The following is a 12,274-nucleotide window of genomic DNA, read 5'->3' as shown; positions in this document are numbered from 1 at the left end:
TCAATTTCTCTTTCATACACTTTATCCAGCAATTTCCCTGCGACATCTGCTCTGTTGGATGGACTGTATCCTGGTCTTAACGACTGAACCATGTTAATGAAGTGTGGGCTCTCAATCATACAGAAAGGAGAGTTTGTTGCATAAACAAACCGGGACCTTTTTTTCATCAATTACCTCTTTGTGTAATTTGCTGGTTCTTATCACAAACTTCTCTGTGGTTGTTTCTGGATGATGGAGATTTTGTTTTCTTTTTGCTACAGGTGATAATATACTGTGGCTATGTGACATACATGATGTGACTGAAACACTATAATTGGCGGATAACTCTGAAACTATAGGAAATTATGGTGATCTTGAAGGTGGATAGTCTTCAGAATCCTGTATGTTGAGGATGGATTCTCCTAAACAAAATAAGTCAATGCAGTTATTTAATTATTACCATACTGCTCATTTAGTATTACTCATTGCATTCACTGACACTCAGTACTACTTTAAAGGTGAAATTGTAAAAGGAAGATCTGCCTTTTTCAGCTATTTATTTTTTATCACAACTGCATCTAAAATGGTAGTACCATAGAGTAACAACTATATTTTTTGCTCAAACATGAGAATTCAAGAACAGACCAGAAGGAAGACAGGCAGTCCTTAAGAAAGAAGTATGAAATAAAAAAGTTTACCAACCTGAAGATCCTGCATGTTCAGACATGTTCCTTTCATCATCTTCAACGCAGCTTCCTCCTGAGAAGGAACAATTCTCATGATGTTGTTTCATTGAGGCAACCAGACCTTGCATTTCTTTGTTGTACTGTTTGCATTTTGCACACATGCCTGTCGTACCCACAGGTAGAGGAACTTCATTAAAATATTCCCAAACTGGGTCTCTTTTATGGCCTGCTGCCATTATAGGTTTTCCCTTCTAGTGAGAGAATGGTATGGTAGATCTCAAATCAATGAAGACGACTCTCAGAAAGACCTCAAGACTTCTGGAATATGCTGCTCAAACAATTTCACTTTTGTTTCTACTGTCTGTCCCTCCCTTCTCACATTTATCTCCAGACTTCTTCTCCTTGTCCAGATCTATTCCACCCCCAACAATCTTCTATTCATTGAACTTTTTGAAAGGTAATGGATTGACTCTGTGTACACAAATTTGCAGAGGGACAATAGGGTTGAGGTCTGTTATTTCTCACCTCTATATATTCTTTATTTATTTAAAAACATTTTTGTTGTTAACAAGCATGTTATCTCTGGAGACACAAATCCAGTTTGAGAACTGCAAAACTAAGCATCTCTGATGTTATCTTCTAGACAGAGCACTGAGTCCCATTGGGTAGATAGAAAGATTAACCTAAATAATCTATACAGAAGCTCCTGGAATCCCATAAAATTGGGTCCCTAATCCATGAACTATTGGAACTTATTTACAAAACTTTTCTTAAACATTACATAAACATTAATATATTGTCTCATACTATAGAATTAGAATTTATAATCCCTATTCCATGATGAGATATCTTTGAGCTATAAAGTATCTTAATTAAAACTATCCTTCGATAGGTTTTTTCCTCAAAAAGCATTTTATCAAAAAATCCAAATTTTTAATTTTATTTTTAAATCATTGATTTTTATCTACCCTGAAACCATGCAAAACTGAATGAGTTTGTTCAGTTTCAGTTCTAAACAAGACAAAATTCAGTAGTTCAGCTGAGCTTACTTTGACTTTAAAGTTCATTCAAACCACAGACCCAAAGCAAAACTCAAGGATGTCAACTCATATGAAATGAAACTAGGATGATCAGATGTCCCAATGTTGTCAGGACCATCCCAATAGTAGAGGCTTTGTCTTATATAGGCAACTCTTACCCCATCCCCACTCCTCCATCCCTATTTTTCACACTTGCCATCTAGTCACCCTAAATGAAACAAACCAAAAATTAATTGAGCCTCCTGTGAACTGGAACCTGTGAGTTTTGCCCTGCTCTGTCTGAGACTTTCATCCACGTTATTTCTCTTTTCAAAACTACTCATTTAAATCAAATAGGATACTAGCTGACTACCTAGAAACTCCATGTGTGTGAAAAACAAGTTTCAGGATGTCTTAATACACAGTTTACTGGTGCCTCTCATGTGAGTATCTCATGAAAATACATATCTCTCCTCCTTCATAATTCTAAAGGGAATGGTGCATGTTTGTGTATCTTCACACCATGGAGCCAGTAACTTACATTTATTTTCTAACTATCCATATTTGGAATATTAGAAAAGCAAATTCCGAATATTGATTCCAGATATAGTTTACAAAAGAGAGAGCTCTTGCCATGTTGTAATGACCTCTGGTGACTACATGACCAATGAAAAATACAGTGGTCTTTAAAAGGAAGAATTCAGACTAAGCATGCCACAGTGTTCCCTTAGAGGAAAGCCAAGGGGGCAGCCTTACACAAGAGCAAGATTAAGATCCATCTGACTAGAGCAGATTATTTTGAGTGTTGATTGTCATCCCTGTAGTTTAATCACCAGCATGGTATGTTGTGCAAAGGGTGGCAATCTTCTCTCATATATGTGTTGGGGACGCTGATGTGCTACAGAGGTGACAAGCTTGGTCTGGGAGAGATGGGTAGGAAGGGTTGATTGGCTGATGTTTCCTCAATACATAAATGTCTCTGTGGCGGTTTAATGCAGCAGCTTAAGCACTGGGCACACAGGCAGCTGTATGCTTCACCTTCTCAGCTGGAAACAGTCCATGATCACTGTTATCGTGGAGCATAAGGGTTTATTAAAGGAATAAAGACAAAATAGTGGTATGTTTCCAGAATGAAGGGGCAGGAAATCCTTGTGACCTTGTCGAGACTGTTCTGATTTTCATGGATCAGACACAGAGAAAAGCGCTACTTGAATAACAGAGGGGTGACCCTGCTTTTAAAAAAGGCTCAAAAACACTGGCTCAGAAATGTAAATAAAAATATTTCTTATCTTTAATTTTATCAAACCAGATAGGAAACCGTATACTGTAGATCAGAGTGGCAAAATATGCTCTCTCTGTGTGCCCATGTGCGTGTCCTCTTTGTCTACAAACCAGCAACTGAAAATTGGTTTATTTAAAAACTAGTTCATTTATTTTGATAGCAGAATAGCATTTTAAAACTTAATTAATTCCTATAGCAAGAGCTTGCAAATGATTCATATCGTCCTGGAAAAGGAACCATATTGTATGAATGGACAAAACAAGGTTAATCAATATATCACTAGTAAAAATTCCAATGGAAGGAATACATCTTAAATATTAATTATACTTAATTTTCCCCATCACTGAAGTTACAAGGTTCTCAAGAATCAAAGCTTAATTCATAAAGGTCTTTATTTTTCTTCTCTTATGAATAGATCCCTTCTAAGTGCATAGTGAATAACTTTATGCTGTACCAGCTTCCTCCTTTGAAAAAAATCCTTGGCAAAAGAGCTTTCAGTCTTTGTCAGGGTAATTCTGAGCTCTGCAGGTAGTTCACATTGTTCAAGCTGTTAGTTCGCTATGGGTATGTCTACACTACGAAATTAAGTCGAATTTATAGAAGTCGGTTTTTTAGAAATCGGTTTTATATATTCGAGTGTGTGTGTCCCCACAGAAAATGCTCTAAAGTGCATTAAGTGCATTAACTCGGCGGAGCGCTTCCACAGTACCGAGGCAAGCGTCGACTTCCGGAGCGTTGCACTGTGGGTAGCTATCCCACAGTTCCCGCAGTCTCCGCTGCCCATTGGAATTCTGGGTTGAGATCCCAATGCCTGATGGGGCTAAAACATTGTTGCGGGTGGTTCTGGGTACATATCTTCAGGCCCCCCTTCCCTCCCTCCCCCCCCGTGAAAGCAAGGGCAGACAATCATTTCGCGCCTTTTTTCCTGAGTTACCTGTGCAGACGCCATACCACTGCAAGCATGGAGCCCGCTCAGCTCACTTTGGCAATTAGGAGCACATTAACCACCACACGCATTATTCAGCAGTATATGCAGCACCAGAACATGGCAACGCGATACCGGGCGAGGAGGCGACGTCAGCGCGGTCCCGTGAGTGATCAGGACATGGACACAGATTTCTCTGAAAGCATGGGCCCTGACAATGCATGCATCATGGTGCTAATGGGGCAGGTTCATGCTGTGGAACGCCGATTCTGGGCTCGGGAAACAAGAACAGACTGGTGGGACCGCATAGTGTTGCAGGTCTGGGACGATTCCCAGTGGCTGCGAAACTTTCGCATGCGTAGGGGCACTTTCATGGAACTTTGTGACTTGCTTTCCCCTGCCCTGAGGCGCATGAATACCAAGATGAGAGCAGCCCTCACAGTTGAGAAGCGAGTGGCGATAGCCCTGTGGAAGCTTGCAACGCCAGACAGCTACCGGTCAGTTGGGAATCAATTTGGAGTGGGCAAATCTACTGTGGGGGCTGCCGTGATGCAAGTAGCCCACGCAATCAAAGATCTGCTGATATCAAGGGTAGTGACCCTGGGAAATGTGCAGGTCATAGTGGATGGCTTTGCTGCAATGGGATTCCCTAACTGTGGTGGGGCTATAGACGGAACCCATATCCCTATATTGGCACCGGAGCACCAAGCCGCCGAGTACATAAACCGCAAGGGGTACTTTTCGATAGTGCTGCAAGCTCTGGTGGATCACAAGGGACGTTTCACCAACATCAACGTGGGATGGCCGGGAAAGGTGCATGATGCTCGCATCTTCAGGAACTCTGGTCTGTTTCAAAAGCTGCAGGAAGGGACTTTATTCCCAGACCAGAAAATAACTGTTGGGGATGTTGAAATGCCTATATGTATCCTTGGGGACCCAGCCTACCCCTTAATGCCATGGCTCATGAAGCCATACACAGGCAGCCTGGACAGTGGTCAGGAGCTGTTCAACTACAGGCTGAGCAAGTGCAGAATGGTGGTAGAATGTGCATTTGGACGTTTAAAGGTGCGCTGGCGCAGTTTACTGACTCGCTTAGACCTCAGCGAAACCAATATTCCCACTGTTATTACTGCTTGCTGTGTGCTCCACAATATCTGTGAGAGTAAGGGGGAGACGTTTATGGCGGGGTGGGAGGTTGAGGCAAATCGCCTAGCTGCTGGTTACACGCAGCCAGACACCAGGGCGGTTAGAAGAGCACAGGAGGGCGCGGTATGCATCAGAGAAGCTTTGAAAACCAGTTTCATGACTGGCCAGGCTACGGTGTGAAAGTTCTGTTTGTTTCTCCTTGATGAACCCCCCCGCCCCTTGGTTCACTCTACTTCCCTGTAAGCTAACCACCCTCCCCTCCTCCCTTTAATCATTGCTTGCAGAGCCAATAAAGTCATTGCTGCTTCACAGTCATGCATTCGTTATTCATTCATCACACAAATAGGGGGATGACTACCAAGGTATCCCAGGAGGGGTGGTGGAGGAGGGAAGGAAAATGCCACACAGCACTTTAAGCACAGCACTTTAAAAGTTTACAACTTTAAAATTTATTGAATGACAGCCTTCTTTTTTTTGGGCAATCCTCTGTGGTGGAGTGGCTGGTTGGCCGGAGGCCCCCCCCACCGCGTTCTTGGGCGTCTGGGTGTGGAGGCTATGGAACTTGGGGAGGAGGGCGGTTGGTTACAGAGGGGTTGCAGTGGCAGTCTGTGCTCCAGCTGCCTTTGCTGCAGCTCAACCATACACTGGAGCATACTGGTTTGGTCCTGCAGCAGCCTCAGCATTGAATCCTGCCTCCTCTCATCACACTGCCGCCACCTTTGAGCTTCAGCCCTGTCTTCAGCCCGCCACTTACTCTCTTCAGCCCTCCACCTCTCCTCCCGGTCATTTTGTGCTTTCCTGCACTCTGACATTATTTGCCTCCATGCATTCGTCTGTGCTCTGTCAGTGTGGGAGGACAGCATGAGCTCGGAGAACATTTCATCGCGAGTGCGTTTTTTTTTCTTTCTAAGCTTCACTAGCCTCTGGGAAGGAGAAGATCCTGTGATCATTGAAACACATGCAGCTGGTGGAGAAAAAAAAAGGGACAGCGGTATTTAAAAAGACACATTTTATAAAACAGTCGCTACACTCTTTCAGGGTAAACCTTGCTGTTAACATTACATACATAACACATGTGCTTTCGTTACAAGGTCGCATTTTGCCTCCTCCCACCGTGTGAACGGATTTTGGTTGAATGCCAGCAAACATACACTGCAATGCTTTGTTCTACAGTGATTCCCGAGTACGTGTTACTGGCCTGGAGTGGTAAAGTGTCCTACCATGAAGGACGAAATAAGGCTGCCCTCCCCAGAAACCTTTTGCAAAGGCAGAACCGCAAATGCCAGGGCAAAGTAATCCTTTCACATGCTTGCTTTTAAACCATGTATAGCATTTTAAAAGGTACACTCACCAGAGGTCCCTTCTCCGCCTGCTGAGTCCAGGAGGCAGCCTTGGGTGGGTTCGGGGGGTACTGGCTCCAGGTCTAGGGTGAGAAACAGTTCCTGGCTGTCGGGAAAACCGGTTTCTCCGCTTGCTTGCTGTGAGCTATATACAACCTCCTCATCATCATCTTCTTCGTCACCAAAACCTACTTCCGTATTGCCTCCATCTCCATTGAAGGAGTCAAACAACACGGCTGGGGTAGTGGTGGCTGAACCCCCTAAAATGGCATGCAGCTCATCATAGAAGCGGCATGTTTGGGGCTCTGACCCAGAGCGGCTGTTCGCCTCTCTGGTTTTCTGGTAGGCTTGCCTCAGCTCCTTCAGTTTCACGCGGCACTGCTTCGGGTCCCTGTTATGGCCTCTGTCCTTCATGCCCTGGGAGATTTTCAGAAAGGTTTTGGCATTTCGAAAACTGGAACGGAGTTCTGATAGCACGGATTCCTCTCCCCAAACAGCGATCAGATCCCGTACCTCCCGTTCGGTCCATGCTGGAGCTCTTTTGCGATTCTGGGACTCCATCATGGTCACCTGTGCTGATGAGCTCTGCATGGTCACCTGCAGCTTGCCACGCTGGCCAAACAGGAAATGAGATTCAAAAGTTCGCGGTTCTTTTCCTGTCTACCTGGCCAGTGCATCTGAGTTGAGAGTGCTGTCCAGAGCGGTCAGAATGGAGCACTCTGGGATAGCTCCCGGAGGCCAATACCATCGAATTGTGTCCACAGTACCCCAAATTCGAGCCGGCAACGTCGATTTAAGCGCTAATCCACTTGTCAGGGGTGGAGTAAGGAAATCGATTTTAAGAGCCCTTTAAGTCGAAATAAAGGGCTTCATTGTGTGGACGGGTGCAGGTTTAAATCGATTTAACGCTGCTAAATTCGACCTAAAGTCCTAGTGTAGACCAGGGCTATGAGTTTTACCCATAGGCTTTATGAACTGTAAGTTGTGTATTTGTGATTATCTCACCCTGATTCCGCAGCACCTTAAGGAGAACATGCACATAAATATACAGGACTTGTTTGGTGGGGAGAAGAGTCCTAATAAAGAAAAATTATTGGTTCTTGAGTTTTAATATCATCAGGTCCTGCTGTCACTCAGAGCTGTCCTTAGATGAACAGCCTGACAAGCCCTTCCTGTAGATATTTTGGTAACTAAACTCTGGTTCAGTAGGGTAGGTGATTAATTCTTTGAGTGTAGCTGCCAAATCCTTTCTAATGGACACAGGACACTTTTTTTTAAAAAAGAGCAAAGTTCTTGTTTTTAGCCCAAGTTTTGAACAGAAGCTTTTGTATCATCTTCTGCTGTGATGACTATGACAAGCACAGCTTTGTTACAGGGACTGTGAAGAAGCTGGTGCGCAGACAATCATCCTAAACAATCTATGATTAGACTTCTACATAATTTAGCCTAAAAAATAGTCTCTCTGTGTGTGTGAGAAGCATTTCTCTCTACTTAGCTGTCTGGCTATCCAATTATTTTGAAGAGGGGACTCTGTCTGCTGTGATTTTTTTCACTATTTCTTGTCTTTCCGATTAGGACTGTTTGACTAAAACCTAATGTCTGCCTCTCTGAAATGTTGACTTCTATCCATGAAATTACCTTATTCCTTAACACCAGTTTTGATTCCGCAGGGTGTAGAATGGCGTGGGCTGAAGCTCTTCACTTATGCTTCTTCCTGAGTATAAAAAAAATGCTACTTGTAATGCCTTACGGAGTGAACTATGGACTAAACAGAGAGAGTGTGTGTGAGTGAGAGAGAGAGAATAATTTGGTCCATCTGCACATGTATGTACTGTGCATGCACACACGCACACATATTCCTGTGTGTATACATATGTATATAGATACAATATACATTGGTTATCTAGCTGCCCAAGGTACAGTTTACTATATCAATTTTCAAAATATCGTTTAGCAATACTTGACACTTTCAGTATCTCCATTCAGTGAACAGTGCTGCTGCCTGTAAGCAGGTGTTGTTATTTTGGTGATATTTCTTCCAGCTTGGTTTCCTGTAGAGAGGTACCGTTAGGCAGAGTGAATGCACTTCCCTGTTTAAATGAATGAGAAATGAGAGATTTTCTCAGAGTTGTTGAAAAAACAGTTCAACAGGCTTACGTTTTTCCTATTTATTTAGGGCCACGTCCTGCACCACTGAAGTCAGTCAGAGTTTTATCATTTAGTTCAATGGGGACAGGCTCAGGACCTCACTGTGCTCAGTGTTTAAAAAGAACAAAGCTTTAAAAACAATGCCAAAACAGGGCAGCATAAAATCCCACCTAATCCAAGGAAATATAAAATGGCAGGGTCTTGAAGCATTTACTCAGGCAGACTCCCACTGAAGCCAGTGGGAATTTATCCTAAAGAGGACCTAAGCAGCTCAGGCAGCCCCTGGGCCAGCTGCACCAGCTGCTGCTGGGGCAGTCTTGGCCTCCCCTCCCCCCGGGCCTCCAGCAGCAGGAGTTTGGGTGGGGGGTGGCTCAGGGCTAGGGATTGGGGTGTGGGGTGGTGCTTACCTGGGGGTGGGAGCTCCCCGGAAGTGTGACAGGAATGCCCCTCCCTCAGCTCCTAGCTCCAGGTGCTACCTCCACCCGCAGGCACCACCCCCACAACTCCCATTGGCCATGGTTCCCAGCCAATGGGAGCTGCAGAACCGGGGCTTGGGGTGGAGCAGAAGCAGCACATGGAGCTAGGAGCTGGAGGTCGCCGCTTCCCGGGAGCCATGTAGGGAACCTGCCCCAGCCCCCACAACCCCCTCCGCCCCTCCCAGGCCACACCCCTCCCCTGCATACCCGTGGTGCCCCCCGAGGGCGCGCTCCCCAGAGTATCCATGGCACCCCCAGGGCTGCTCCCCCAAGTCACCCCCTCCCAAGTTTTACTTAGGGGCATATAGTAAAAGTCATGGACAGGTCACGGGCAGTAAACAAAAATTCATGGCTCATGAGCTGTCCATGACTTTTACTAAAAATACCCGTCACTAAAACCTAGCCTTATTCATAATCAATGGAACTTCTGCTAGTGATGAAAATCTGTAGGACTTGTGCTCATTAACCTCCTTTAGGGTGACCAGATGTCTTGATTTTATAGGGATAGTCCAGAGATTTGGGGCTTTTAGGCTCCGATAACTCCCCCACCTCCGTCCCAATTTTTCACATTTGCCATCTGGTCACCCTACCCTCCTTAGAGTCCAAGGGTGAACTCCTGGGCCCATTGAAGTCGATTGCAAAACTGCCTATCACCCCAAGGGGATAAAAGACCCAACTGTCCCTCAGTTCCTCTCTTCTAGCTGTTGGGGAGCCTCTCCATGCATGTATCTCATGTATCTTGCAAAGTTGAGTTTGCTGTTTTTATTGTTCTGGTAGTTAATAACAGTTCATCATTAGAAAACCTGTTGAACTGTTAATTTGGCTTTTTGATGCTTCTTATGGGATCTATTGAATTACCTTTTTAGCCTGTGTAATCATTTTCTGGTGCTTGTTGGCCTATTTTGGCTTCATTTACTGTTTACTGTTTTGTCAGATAATCAAGACAAATAACCAGGCTTTCAAAAATGCAAAGCCCTTGATAGCAAGATGTGTGTTTCAGCTTATTTAGATCCAACACTCAGCAAAATGCACAAAGTGTAAAATTTTCAAAAGGGCCAAAGTGACTAAGGGTATGTTTACACTTTGAGCTGCAAGCGTAAATTCCAGCTCAAGGAGAAATACTCTCGCTGGCTGTGCTCAAGTTAGTGCACCAAAAATAGAGAGTAGCCACAACGATGCAAGCAGTGGCCACTGACTTGCTGTCCTGAGACCATATCAGTCAAAGATGCTGTGCATGTACTCAGGGCGGCTAGCCGCTCTTGCCACGGCTATACTTCTATTTTTAGTATGCTAGTTTGATCAGAGCTAGCACAGGTATGTCTCCTTGAGCTGGAATTTGTTCCTCCAGCTCGGAGTGTAGATGTACCCTAAGGCTCATTTCAAAAGTGTCTTAGGTACTTAGTAGTCTAAATCTCACTGAAAGTCAGTGGGACGTAGGCTCCTAAATATCGAAGTCACTTTTGAAAATGTTATCCATATAGTATAGCTATTAGGTCTCTTGTAAGAGATTTGTTATGTTAAATGTAGAGGGTGATCAAAGCAGCAGATAATATCATCTGGGACATACATATAGACATAAAACTGTAGAAGGTGATGGGGTATTGGGTCTGAAGCCTTCTATTCCAGTATAGAGAACAGCCTTTAAAGGCTAATTGACATTAGAGGTCAATTGGACATGTTCAAGATAATATGATGATCATTCTGGGATTTCAGTGTGTAAGGAAATGTAAGTGTGTTTAATATACACAAATGTTCATATATTGCTTTTTTTCAGATGTTAGATGTTGACGACTTGTTTTTATTTTTTTATCTGGAGAGATATATAATCAAATCTAAAAATTAGATAAAAAAGGAGAGACAGAAATTACTTCCATCAGACACCGTACCTTTTATAAGCAGAGTTATAATAGGCACCAGGGCCCAGGCCTTAGTATCTTAAAACTGATCATCACACAGCATATATCTAATAGCAAACAAGTTGTCAATATAAACCTCACCCATCCTCCAAGTACGCAGTGTCTCCTGACTTGAGGAACAGAGAACTCGCAGCCGCACAACCAGTGGTTATGTTCTCATGTTTGGAGGGCAGGAAAAAGTCATTTCAGTGCCTCTTTCGCTTTAAATCTGTCTTGCACAGCTTGAAGTTGCTTCCTCCCGGTTCATTTTTTGTGTGCTGGATCTGACAGGAGAGCATATGGCTCTAGGGATTTGCCCTTGACTATGCTTCCTTTTTGGCAAGCTATGCCTTGGTTTCTCACAGAGCACACAAAATCTCAGCAACCCCTATGCATCATTTTATGCACCCCTTGCTCACTCTCCGATACATGCCTGAATGGACAGATAAGGCCAATTACTTTTTGATGTCTTAGTTAACTGGACATTGCTTTAAAATTATTGTTGAACTAATCAAACAGCGTGATTCTATCTGTCTTTCTGGTGCCCTGATCACCATGGTATCTAGGCACCAAAATAAGAATTATAACGTGTTTGACCAGATCCTTAACTGGTGTAAATAAGGGGAGCTTCATTGACTTTAATGGAACTTCTCTGATTTACACCAGATGAGGACATGGCTCTCGTTCATCCTGAACATAGCCTATTCTCCACTTCCCCCTTCATGAGGGTTGTATTTCACAAGACTCCTTTCTTTGGGAAGAAATCTATAAGAGGAAGGGGACTTGCCAGCATAAATGTCACTGCCTCCTTTGAGGAAAGACCTCTTCAGACATGTCTTGCATTGTGCCATAAGGGCCTGAATTTACTCCCGCTGAAGTTAATGACAAAATTCCCATTGACTTCAAAGATGCAGGTTCAGGCCCTTTAAAGGAGCTACGGCATGAGCTCATCCTGATCTGGTATGGGAGGGTTTCACAGCCAAATGCCATTCACTGACAGTGCTCCTTCAAATATCTTTCCATCTTCCCTTCTCCCCCCTTCCACGTGAATTATACCCCATTCTCCTCATTGTTCCTAATTCTCTCCAATATCCTAGGCTCATATGTGTGATGAAGCAGTGAGAGTACAGAAGTGCACCCCAATAAATCAGTCTGTATTCATTTGTATCAACAGTCATGTTACAACTACCAGCGGGAATCTACAGAGTTGTGGCTGTCTGTTTTCAGATACTAATGGGACTGACTTTTGCCATTGACTTCAACTGGACAAAGATTTGGCCCAGAGAGAAAAAATAAATGCTATGAAAAGCACATGACCTTTCAAAATTGCCTTGGCGTTTATTTTTGTATTTAATCGTACGTTTGTCCTTGCATTGTA

At 43.8% G+C, this 12,274-nt stretch overlaps 1 protein-coding gene across 10 annotated transcripts in view; it reads left to right on the top strand.

Annotated features, from left to right (window-relative positions):
* Nucleotides 1–12,274, top strand: part of PHACTR1 (phosphatase and actin regulator 1) — a 447,348-nt gene that overhangs the window by 328,757 nt on the left and 106,317 nt on the right. The window lies entirely within an intron of this gene.

Source organism: Caretta caretta, chromosome 2 (assembly GCF_965140235.1).
Source record: "Caretta caretta isolate rCarCar2 chromosome 2, rCarCar1.hap1, whole genome shotgun sequence".
NCBI lineage: Eukaryota > Metazoa > Chordata > Testudines > Cheloniidae > Caretta > Caretta caretta.
The sequence above is the reverse complement of the archived record's forward strand: the minus strand, read 5'-3'. Positions and strand labels throughout refer to the sequence as shown.